General features: G+C 29.3%; 1 protein-coding gene across 2 annotated transcripts in view; it reads right to left on the bottom strand.

Annotated features, from left to right (window-relative positions):
• The window catches only part of LOC129969508 (connectin-like), an 82,543-nt gene that overhangs the window by 42,187 nt on the left and 26,526 nt on the right, over nt 1-13,830 (bottom strand). The gene's annotated exons all lie outside the window — the stretch shown is intronic.

Below are 13,830 nucleotides of genomic sequence, written 5' to 3'. Positions count from 1 at the left end.
CAGTTTCAATTATAAGAATTAGCAAAGTCTAGAACCTTCCCAGAATCACTATATTAACTCCTAGTACGTCATCAACCACTTCTGGCCATTTGTGCAATCAATATTCACCTGAACATCAGGATAATATCTGCAAAAACAATCAAACATACTTTATCTTCCCATGGCGAACGAATATATAAAATCATAAGAGGGTCAGATTTTTTCTAAGGATAGAACACAACAATATATAAGGTCAATCAAAATGTAGTAAAAGAAAAGGCTTGAAAGAAATGAAAGATTGCACATTTTTAAAAAAAATTTGACTCAATGAAAACAGAATTAACAGCAAGTTAAGTCCCCATGGACTACACGACCTCATGATAAACACATAATTCAGACAGCGAACCAAGTTCTTGTCATCAACGTCAGTTGTTTTGGTGTAAAGCTCACCTACAGAATCTTGCCAACAGAAGATAAAGCAAGATTAATTAAAAGAAAAGAGAGGAGCAAAAAACATAAAAGGCAGGTGCAGCCAGAATGACATATCCTCGAGACATGAACAAACATACAACTTGGTTCCGTCTTCCCCCTCAAATGCATTCTGTGCAGCCAAAATAAACAGTAGAATTCAAATCCTTGGGCCCGAAGCTCTTAAGAGCATAATTTTAGATCGATCTAACAATCAGTCACTGTCACAGTTTAAAACTATCTTAGAAACACACGTGTGAGCTTCGTGTAGCACTCACTAAGTGTTAACTGGTTGTATAAACTTCTTAAAAGTTTTAATTTAATTTCACTTCAACGTGTTTGTATTTCTACAACTTGCAGAAATGTATTAAAGAAATCAAAAGATGAATAAGAAACAGGTTCTACTTATAAGACATCAATTTGAAGAAAAAAAATGCATAAATTATTTTTATCACTGTTCTAAAGTTTTTTTTTTTTTTTTTTCGATTTCATGCTAACTAAATTTCCATATTAATTTTTTAAAAGTTAAAAAAGCCATAAAATAAACTCAGTCTTATGAAATGAAATTGAATGGTATGCTACATAAAAGGCATTTTTCTCAAAACTAAGCCAAGAAAGATTGTTATGTAATCTACTTCATATATCAAATTTTAACAAACAGTATAACTTCGTTTAACGAGTTAATTCGTTCTCGAAACTTATTCATAATGCGAAACACTCGTTAAGCGACTCAATTTTTCACATATGAATCCATATAAAATAAGATAATGCGGTTTATTCCAAAAAAATATTCAAACAAATTTATAATAATGTAATTTATAAAGCAACATTTTTATACAAGAAATCTAAAAACATTTGTTTTCGGCTTCGCATCAAAATTTGGTGAAACTGAGACACAACATTATCGTTAAATTTATTTGTAGCTCGCATATCTACTGCCTTATCAGACAATCAACTTAAAATGCAATAATTTACAATTTACACCTTAAAACAGCTCGAATTAAGAAACTGGCATCTAACATTTCGTTACAGCTCTGATAAGAAAATGCGTAAAAAATTAACTCATTATACTATTTCTAGAATGTGCGACTTAAATTGAAACAACTTATATAGCTAAGCTAAGTTGGTTGTATAGCTGTAGCTAAGTTGGTTGGTTGGTGGGTTTTTGTGTTTTTTACTGTTGCAAGAGCTATTCTTGGCTAAACTGCGGCAAACTTTCGTTGAATTCAAATAAAAAGGTGGAAACAATTTAAATTAAAAACGATAAAGATTTTTAAAACATTAAAACATATACGAATATGTGAACCAATAAAAAATGACAAAAGGTGTCAAATATTCATAAAAATACCAATTGATTTTAAGAAGTTAAAAACATTTGCATGGTATTTGTCACCAATCAAGTCTTTCAAGTTAAGAGAAGTTGAATTAAAATGGTAATGACAATGATGATTAAAAGAAGGATATTCAACAAAAATGTATTTCACATTAAAATTCACGTGACACTTGGGAAAAATTCGTGCTCTATCACCAAAAAGTAGATGATTGAGAGTGAAACAAGAATGACCTATACACAGGAGAGTTAATTTAACATCAACCTCATAAGCAGAGCTGTAGCTAAGTAACCTCTTCTTGTAATAAATAGAATTTTGCTTTTCCTAAATTTTTTTCTAATAATATATACATATTTTGTTCCATTTGACCAATACACTTTGGCCACTTGAATTTCAAGAGAATCAACTGAAATATGAAGACTATCAGATCGAAATTCTTACTTATAAAATGGAATACAACTTATTTTGGCTTATCAGAAAAATTTTAAAATGGAATCGCCCTTCTTTTCAGTATTTTGAACAGCCGTGGTAAGCACTCAAAATCGAGATGTTTTCAATTGTTTCATCATTTAAAAATAATTTTATTCTTTTTAAGTGGTACCTATAAAAATGCTTGAAACTTTCTTGCGGACTAAGATCGTTACTACTCATTTATAAAATTTGCTTTTAAAAATATTTCTTTCATTCAAAACCAATAAATTACAAATTTAAATACATTAAATTAATGCTTAACAAATCATAAAATAAAATATTCATAACTCTTAAAGCTATTTGGATGAGAAAAAAAGAATATTCAAAATGCCATTCTGAGAAATCCCTGCATTACAAGCTGTTTATGCCAGAAAGTTTAAAGTGTTATTTACCTCTTTTAAACCGTAAACACAATCAACTTTTCTTGGCAAGACACACAAAGTTGATTGTGGCAATACACAAAGCTATCCCGGATTTCCCATACCAGTGTGAAATCAAAAGAAAAGCCGCTTAATTGTCTAATGAGTCTCATAAATAAAATAAAAATCCAGCAATTCGAAACCAGTTCACTCCTTTCTACGGTAAGCATGAAATTAAGAACAATGGGACGCACTGACATTTTAAGCTGATGATAGCGCCAGCACTGCAGCCAACCTGACGCTAAAACAATGGACACAATGAACTGGAAACATGATAAATCCGGCGATAGCGACAATGAAGACAGCCGCTCGGGCTTAATCTAGAATGCCCCTATCAGGAGACAACACGACTGAGGAGTCTTTCCGCTGGATGCAGAGAAAATCAGATTTAAGTAGAGAGCTTTAACATCAGAGTTAGTCTCTCAGTAAAATAAAGAATACTAAAGTTTTAATTTTACTGTCAAAAGCAGACAAGAACATTTATAATGGATAGTAATTTACAGATATAATAAATACGTCATTTTAATTCATTTCATTTGATTTGATTTGATTTTATATTTCAAGATAGTTCTAAAGTTCTTTTATTTGAAAAAATCAAACCTTGTATCTCTTACGTTTTCAAGAAATGGTTCTAATCCCACTTCTTCTAGTTTATTGTGCTAAACTGATGTGTCAAGGTCTTATTATGAAAAGGAAAAACAATTAGAGATCTAAGGTAGAAATTTGACTTAATCCATATATAGAAAGGTAACGGTGATCAGTAAAGTGTTTTTAAACGGTTTCTCGTACAGTCAGGGAAGTAACGTGTACTAATAGTAAAGTGACTGTACTGAATTTATTGATTTAGGTTACAGCACTCCTATCAGCGAAATACGGAAGTCACAAAAATAATAATTCGAAAAATAAAGGAAATCGATCAAAAGTGCATTTTTTAAAATGTGCGCTATACCATAATAAAACTACACTAAAAGATTTCATGGACTGTAAAAATGGCAGAGATAGTTACTATTAAAATTATGAACTCTCCGTGACTAGAAAAAAAATTGTCCTAAAATGATTCACACAATAACTTCAGATACCTCTTCCGAAATCATTTTTCAGATACATTTTTTTATTATTATGGTTTTTTTCTTCGTTGTTTAAATTTCACTTCCTCGCTGCTTAGCTCAGAAAAATTGTATGATAATACTAGAGAATATTTTTCAATTTTAGGACAAACCCTTTTTTCAAGTGACGGAAAATTCAGAATTTCATCTCTTCCAATTTTATAGATAATTCCATGAAATCTTTTCTTGTCCTTTTATTATGTATAACGGATATTTTTCTAATTGGACATTTTGGTCGATCGCCTTTGCTTCTTATTATTTTTATAACTTCCTTATTTCGCAGCTAGAAGAGCTATAACCCGTCTCAATAAATTCAATATAGCCACTTTACTATAAATATATGTTACTTCTTTGGCTAAAATATATGTCATTTTGAAATAAAAGGGCTTAAAAGGACTTTACCGATCAACCATCTGGATATATATAAGGTAGGTAGTATTTTCGGATAAATTTAACGGTGTCCGACTTCCATTCACCTCCCCCCCCCCATTGAGGATAAACAGTTCGTTCCTAAAGCTCATATCTGTCTACTAGTTTTTGAATAATGCTGATAAGAGGTGGGAAAAAAAACCCAGAAAATTACCAATTTTTCCTCCGATTCATGTTTTTGTAATATGCCATGATTCATTCCGTAAGGTTACGGGCAGAAATTCTTAGTGAACCAGGAATGCAATCATCCCCATCCAAGTATCCCTTTCGCAAGGCCATCAAGATCAAGGAATTGAAATCCGATGCCTTCGAGGTTGTGAAAAGTCACTCGGATTATTCTGTTCTGGAAATTTGAAGAGTGTGGTGCATAATTAGGCATCTTTTCACTATTCTCAGAATAAAAGCATTTACACTCTGTTGTCCTCGTGTAGTTCCATCGGACGGAACATTCATTAAAATTTAGACGATAAATTCAATAAATCCTATTTTTCCTTCCATTCGGCCCTCTTCTTTTCCATTATCAACTTTTAGCCTTTCATTGAATTGCTGACGGATTATGTAATTAAAAATAAGCAAAACAGACAAAATTTTAAATTTTGCTGAAGGATAATGTTATAGATATACATATTTAAGATATTTTTAAATTGAATCTGCTCATCCATCATTTCAAGAAAAGATACAAATAGTAAGATTTAATCTGGTAAAGGATTTTTGAGGAAAAAAAACCAGAATATTAGCCATACTGCACCAAATGAAGGAACAATTTCAAAATAATTCATTTAACAACCCATTTTCAAATTGCAATTCGGTTATTTTGGAACAAACATAGTTTTCACCTATAATCAGAACAACAACATCTGTTATAACTCTGCAAATTTTCAAGCCATACTAGAGAGAGACTTATGAAGACAATGTAATTAGGTTCACAACCACAACGACTTTTGATGAAATACTGCTTCTGTCATTCACTGATTGCAAAACTTTGCAATCTGACAACCTCAATACAAAGAAAAAAAATTCAGATGCCGGCGTCCTGGCATAGGGGTAGCGAGTCTTCCACGTGATCTGGGCGTTCTGGGTTCGAGTCCCGGTGTGGACATAGTTGTTCTTCCGTTGTTCTATCTGTGAGATGTGTGAATGTGCCCTCCTGTAAAAAGGAGTTGTGCAAGCGAATGAGTGATGCGTGAGTAGCGAAGTCGTACTCTTGGCCCTAGTTGGCGCTACTATAATAACAAGAGACGCTTCCCTACCGGCTTAAATTGCTATCTTCGTAACAGCGGGCTTGTCCATGGCAAGTGCCATAAGAAACAACAAAAAAATTCAGATAGATTAGATATTCTTTTATTGATTTATAAAAATCCATCATTAAAGTTGAAGCATTGATGTTACTTCCTTTACATCCATCAAATTCACATTCAGTTCCTACTCATCTAACATTTCCTAAAAATAATTAGATTGTGTAGAGAATAATTAATCTTCTGTTTAAAATACAGTTCAAAAAGTGTAGCCACTGGATATGATTAAAAATACTTTAGTAAAATCCTTTCACAATAAGTCTTGCATTTGCCATAACCTATCCTAAGAAATAAATATATTTAGGGCATTTTTGCACAGAGTTCATTGCCATCGAAATTTGAGTTTTATCCAAAAGATTTAAATTTTGACGATGAATATTCATTAAATTTTTTTTATTATATTTGCATCAATATCATTATATTAAATTCTCACTGTGGAATATTGTGATTTGCCGAGACAAAGGATTCAAAATTAAAACATTATAAATAAAATGTTCATTCTGTTTCAATAAAATTCTGTCTATAAAAAAATAACATACAAAATACGTTTATAAAGAATATATAGCAGAAAACACTGAAAAAAAACTGAGTAGTTCATCTAAAACGAATACAAGATAAATAGGGATAAAATTACGCAAAATACATCGATTATATTACAAAACGGTATTTAAAAAGTCATCAGGAATTGTTCTAAGCATTCGCAAACATAGCATTTTTCTTCTTCGTAAGTTTTGCCAATATTCAATATCAAATTCATTCAAGTTTATTAATTATTATCTTTCATTTGTTGACTTTGTTTGAAATACTACTAATAAATGAGACATTTGATTACTAATACTTGATAGTAATATCGCTTGACTAAAGGCACAAGGATCCAATGGTGAAATTAAGAAAGAAGAGAATTAAAAAAAAATGAATGATAAAAGATAGTTTAGCTTTAAGGCATATGATAACATCATACATGATATATTACAGAATTCAATATTCAATATCAAATTCACGTTAATTAGTTATTATCATTTACTTGTTTTAAATACTACTAATAAGAGACGACTACTAATACTTGATACTAATACCACTTGAATAAAAGAGACAAGGTTCCAATTGAGAAATTAAGAAAGAAGAGAATTTTTAAAAACGGAATGTTAAAAGATGTTTTTGTCTTCAAACATATGGTTACATTATTCAGAATTATACATAGAATTCAATATAAAATTCAAGTAAATTAATTATTATTCTTCACTTGTTGACATTGTTTGAAATACTACTAATAAAAATGACGCTCGACTACTAATAATACTTGATTTAATACCACTTGAATAAAAGAGACAAGGATCCAATGGAGAAATTAAGAAAGAAGAGGATTTAAAAAAATGGAATGATAAAAGACAGTTTTATCTTAAGACATATGGTAACATTATACATGATACATTATAGAACAATTCATATTTCTGTCAGAAAACGATGATTTGAAAAATTAAGGCTTGATTTATCTCTAATACCACTGGGATAAACAGTTTAAGCACTGAATTCGGCGCAACAATGAAAATTTGTGACTGTCCCGATTGACTAAAATAATTTTAAGTTATTTAAAATTATTTTAGTAATGAATGCACATCTGTCAAAAAACTTAGAAAGAAATCATTCATTTTATATAATGTGTAGTTTTGTCAGACAGAATTTCGATTTTATGTAGTGTCATCTAGATGAGATTCAAATACATTTATTGACTCCATTATAAAATCTGTAATAGACATAACAAATAGGTGATAAAATTCGATATGACCTTAAAAAAATGGCACATAAAAATCAAAAAGTAATTCCTATCTGACCTGTTAATCTTTAATCACACTCTCTTTTCGTAGACAAATTAAGCTACAATTTTTTTCAGCTCTTGCCAAAGCTGTTAAGATAAATGACAGACAACTGTCAGGTGATTAGATCCAAAAATTAGGTTGCATCAATCTATCTTTTCTTTTTTACGGCATTTTTAGTCATTAATATTTTTCTATGTGTCATTAAGATGTCAGAACTACCATTAAGAGGTATCTGAATACTTGAATACAAAGTGTTTTCATGAATTAAAGTTGCTTGCGTTCAGCGTTAGCACAGTTTTCATTAACGTATGTTCTGTAATTATTAGCAAATTATTTATATTTTACACATACGAACAGAATAAAATTATTCATTTGAGTTGGAGATTTTCGCATTATCAATTAAAGAAATTCCGGAAATGTTCTTTATATAATTTTATCTCGCTTTATTTATTTATTTTTCGAGAAAGATAGGACAAGTGAGAAAAAATATAATACTCTTTATTATTAGCCTTGAAACGCAGTTAATCTCAATTCAAACAGTTCCACACAAAAGAGGATAAGTAAGTATAATAAGCATATTTATGACCAATTAGCTTAAATTATAAATTTAATGTAATACTAGAAGTTGTAGTTTTTCGCCTCCATCAAAGAAAAAAAAATTGTTTTTAAAATTTTGTTATTTGTAGATAATGAGAGCATAAATAATAATATATTTATATAATAATAAAAAAATAGGAAAACTTTAAAATAAATCTTTAAGAATTAAAATCAGAGCAGAAAAACTGATTTGCGACTTGTTTCGAAAAAAATATGAAGCAAAAGTTATGCAAAATCAAGTTATATCAATGACTTAAATGCATATTTATTAAATTTATAGAATTGTCAAAATCTCGTATGCAATTCTGTTATCCTAAAAGAAAAGAAATAAGAAAAGGAAATAGAAATAAAAAAAATTCAAAGAAAACAGAATTAATAATTTAATAGTTTTAATAAACCTATGGGAGTTGTCTCTCCGAAACTTCCTCTAAAACTTTCTAAGTAAAGTGTTGTCCACCCCTCTCTTCCCTTCTTCCAGGCATAGATTTTTATTTCTCCGGCAGAAGCAGGTTTGTCCAAAATAAATAACGAAAACTAAATAGATAATTCAGATGCATTTTTTTTCAACTGATTAAAATCAAAATTTGACAAAAAAAAAATCTTAGTGGCACATAAAATTGAAATGAATGAATCGACATTTTAAATGTTAAAATTGCACACCAAATGTCATCTATTAAATTCTTTCCGCATTTAAATTAAAATTACAATAAGACATTCGATCCACGTCTTGATAAATTTCATTCAAAATCTGAATATGTACATTTTATATGCTAAATCCATGTTTCAAATTTTATCAATCAAGCTTGATAAGTTTTATAACATTTATTGTATTCTGGCAACTAAATAGATTAGCTGTGAATGGATTCCGATCAAAATTTTATAGAAATCCATAAATTTTGTATAAAAATATGATAGAAATCTACAAATTTAGAGTAAATACCATATGCCAAATTTCATCAATCCACCTCAAAACATTTTTGAATTATCGTGTTCACAGAGACAATTTTTAATTTTTTTTTAATACTTTGGGAGGCCTGAAGGATTGGCAGAAATCTCGTGTTGCGTTTTTTAGACGATTACAACACTTTGTCTTTGTATAACTTCAGATACGAAAAAGTAAACATGATTTGCAAAAATATACAAATATTGACTGTAAAAATACAAAAAAGGGAAAGAAAAAAAACTTAAGTAGAGAAAATAAATCTTCAGTTAGTTTTACGGTAAGTTCTCGGGCGATTTTTTTAAGTTTAAAATTATTTCATGATATACGAACAAACGCTATTTTATACCAAAGAAAAAACAAGCTGTAGTACTAAAACATAATAATATCCTGTCATAATACCCTTCATAACTTTATTATTTTTCAAACATTTTAAAAGAAACATGAAAAGAGAATGTCTACTTTAAAAAATTTCTTAATGATCTTAGAAAAAAATTTCTAAAAAATACACCTTCTATGACAAGACAACAAAAGAAAGGAAACATGCCCATCTTCTGGCGATACTGCACGCTTCATAAGTCTGTTGACAAGACTTTTGTTGTTCTTTGAAAAGAAGAAAGGTCATTGTGTAGGATAAAGCAGAATGAAAAATGATATAAATCAGAGGTACTAAAATGCAAGCCGTTTTGATAAATACTGTTGTAATAATGGCTAGATATCAAAAAACAACAACAAAAACTTATTATAGCATTTAGCATTTCAAAATTGCATAACAATTTTTAAGAGAAGCCCAATTAGACGAATTAAATTGTGCGCTCCAATAAGATTTCAGGGGTTACAGAAAAAACATTCTACATTGTTATAGAATTGTTAAGAAAATTAAGTTAAAACGCTATATCTCGTTAAACGCTCTATACCTTTAAGGAATTTTATAATAGATAATTTTACTTTATTTTTTATTCAAAATTTATATTTTATGTTGGTTTATAAGTCCTAAGATTTAGTATATTGCTTAAGAATGAATTTACCAAATAATACAATTATATTTTCAATATTTAAAACTATATTTACGGAGTAAATCAATCCAACTCATTCAAGATTTTATTATTACCATATAGAAAAAAATTTAATTCTATTTTTAACGCATGTTAATAAAGGTTTTTAATTATATAATTAAATATATTCATATATAAATTTATCCTCCACACATTTTAATTTCATTTTTTTTCGAATGCGATATTTCTAATTTCACTATAAGTCAATTTGGCTTATGAAATAACTTTTTATAACTGGTTGTTTTAAACACATAATATACTTGTCCTTTTATAAAGAAATTTCTAATAAAATTCGCTTTAAGAAATAATGTGCAAATTTTTACGTTTCGGTTACTTAATTAGTTATATAGAAAATTATAATATGGTTGGTGGAATTGAATGTTATTGTACGATGTAAGAATATTTGTGCTAAATGCAATTCAAAAATAAAACGTCATATACAAATATATATATTCCCAAATTTTTTTTCAAATTTATTTGAAATAGAATTTCTAAAAAAAATTTATGAAATTTCATTTTATTGTGTGAACCAAACTTACTTAATTCCAGTCAATTGCCATAAATCTTAAATTTATAAATAATCAGATTTTTTTGGATTAGAATTGAAATCATATGTCATCAACAAAAATCTGTAAATAACCGGTAAAATTAATTTAAGATATTCCAAATATCAACATACAAACTAATCAATAACCTGGTTGGCCGGCTGATTGTAAACAAAAGCGTTTATTTCAATAGAATAATAATTTAACTGATGATTGATAAAGTACAATCACTCACACAAGATATTAAACTTCGATACACATAGCTCATTCCAAGAATAAATTTCACATCTGATCTACGAGCGGCAATGATTCTAAATACCACATGGTAGGTAATTAGGAGCGGATATTAAGAAGCGTACTTTAATGTTGATGGAATGTGCTGTAGTTCTTCAGTGGATGAATGCATTGGAGGAAGGATGGAGCATTAAAAGCTGACTACGATCCATCCATCATCCATCAAAAACGGCTCCCTTGTGTGCAATGAAATAATTCGCCAGAGGCCAATTGCAGTTCATGTACAGCCATAAATCCTTTCATGATAGGGTAACCATCTGCTTACACTATTATGGGATATTTTATTTTTTTTAAACCTATAAAGCTTAACCCTTAGAACCTAAATAATTAATGCATTAGCCCTCGATGAAAATAATACTTGCAGTTTTTATTTACTTTTTTTTTTATTGTTATAAAATATATAAAATACCTACATGATATTTTTGATTTTCCTATCCTGAACATTGAAAATTACTCACTCGACATAGATTCTCATTTTTATTACATGAATAATTTATTATTTATATCACATTAATACTGTTTTATTTAATCTTTTATACCCTCAAAGTTCTCACAAATTTTCATTTTTAATTCCCCATATCGCACGTGTTTTTTTACATGCAATAGACTCTCACAGTCAACAAAAACCTTAATAACTACAAGACAAGCAGCTGAAGGCCCCATTGAACTGTAATAAACATCATTGAACTGCAATAAACAACATTGAACTGCAATAAACAACCTGTAATATGATGATGAATTTATTATTTGAATATCACATTTTTAAATGACTTAGTTCCAAGCCTACCATCGATCAATATTATAGTAATCGCACTTATCAAACACAAGGTCTTCATGTATTTTTTGATATTCTATCTAAAGAAGTTTTATTAAAAGTTTCATACTTTATAGAGGATTTTAAAAACTCTGAATCATTATGAAAATAAAAGTTTATAATGGCAATATATTTATATTTGTTCCATATTTCCTTCTTAATGACTGGACTAAATTGAATCAAACTTTGCATACTTCTTCATTAAGATAAATGAAAGATTACCATAAATTTTCAAAGTGCAAAAACTAATTAAATATTCAATTAATTAGAAATTAACTGAAATTTTGTTTTTCTTCAGTAACTTTGGAGCAAATTATTTGCAAGATATATTTTAATACTATTTTAAAATATAAAATTTTACTTTTTCAAAGGTATCAAATTCCTTTCTGAGCAATCGTTTTCTTCAGTTTTTATTAATTCTCTTAAAATGTAACACAAACGATTTTGAAATGCCGTAATAGTAAGACCCTGATTTGTTCTGCCCCTGTTTTTTAAAATTTCCGTTTTATATCTTTTGGAATTTTTTTTATTAGTTTAATGTAGTTATTTAATTGTGCTTGTAGAAGTAGAAGTGACATATCCTTCATTTGTAAGTGGCCAAGGCCCAGAGGATATCAATAAAGTGGAGCGATATCATAAAAGGGTTGTGCGTATTGTAATAATTTACACAAAATCATTTATATTAAAAATATTATACACGAATAATTCAAATTCCAAGAAACGCCAAACATATTAATAATTAAACATAACCGAGTTTAGATGTATTTATAGTTTAGTTATATTAACGTCCCGTTGTAAAGCAACACTAGGGCTATTTTGGGACGGACCTCGTAATTCTGAACCACGGTCAGATGACGAGGACGACACCGGAGCTGGCACTCTCCTCCCCACACCACACCAGCGAGAGGACGTTTGGCATGACGGATTTAACGTGCAACAGACCTCCTTACACGACAGTTCTTCGCTGGAATCGGGTCTCGAACCTGAAGCCCTATGGCTCACAAGCCGAGACCTTACCACCAGGCCACCGCGGCCCAAGATGTATTTACATCATTACATCAGTAACAATGCGAAGCAAATTAATCATGCATAGTAATAATGAATAATAATCTTGCGATACAAATCAATTATAACCTTGCACAGCTAAAAGCGAACATTGCATCTAGTTAATCTATATAAATTATAACATTATTAGACAATTTTTTACACCATTATATACAACACAATATATTGCAAGTAGCTTCGTTTCAAAAGTATTTAAACCTGCCCGCTATATTTGCATCTAAACAGCAATTAAAAATATTCCGCTATTGAAAAATTAAAACTCGATACGAAAAAAAGTCTGCAAAAAGATTGAAGTCTAAGATCTAAAAGATGTTCTTATATTTCTAAATTTCTCAATAAATACAAAATCTGTACATAATAATAAAATATAAATTTCGAAGCAACATATATCCAGACCAATTCTTATTTGAAAATAAATTTTCATTTAGTTGGGGTGATAATCTTACAGATGCCTGACGACATGATTAAGAAATACTCGGAAACTGCTAACAGCAAAGAAGTTAAGTGTTAGAAAGCAATTAATTTTACCTTTGTGTTTGTTCTTTTTATGACAGCAATTTCAGAAAATAAACCTCCTCCAATAGACAGAAAAACTAAAATTTTCTTTCTTTCCTCTGCCTACGCAAGTTTAAACCTTTCTCATTTTGGCCTGCGTCCTCTTTTTGTGGTTGGCCCGCTAAAAGAAGAACTTCTAATATCTATTAATCACTTGTTAGCTTTTTATATTTCGCAGAAATTTGTATTTAATCTTTAAAGTGTATTTTAAAAATATTTTTATGTGTTCTAACCTAAAACTCTTGCTATTCCATGATAATTAAGTAATTTTGCAACTTATATAATGCAGATAGTATATATAACTTTTTGACAAATTTAGAAAGTTCTAAGATGGAAATCCGTCTGGTTAGCATAAATTAATAATTATATCTCTGTAGTTTTATGCATGGTTCAATGTTTCTTATTTAAAAAGACTAAATAAATCTAATGTAGATAATTAACACATAATTGCAATTTTGGAGAAATATAACATCATGAGTTATCTTGTGGCTTGGCGGTCTATTAATTAACATTTCCCTTTTGCAATGATTTACGAAAGTATAAAGGACGAAAAAATTTGCTATTTTAAGCAACTCTTGCCGTATATTTCAGGTTTAAAAAATTTCCTAACAGAAAAGTCACATTAAAATTCGCAACAGACGAGGTGTGAT

The sequence above is a fragment of the Argiope bruennichi genome, chromosome 5 (genome assembly GCF_947563725.1).
Source record: "Argiope bruennichi chromosome 5, qqArgBrue1.1, whole genome shotgun sequence".
Classification (NCBI taxonomy): Eukaryota; Metazoa; Arthropoda; class Arachnida; order Araneae; family Araneidae; genus Argiope; species Argiope bruennichi.
Note: the sequence above shows the minus strand (reverse complement) of the source record. Positions and strands in the feature narration are given on the sequence as shown.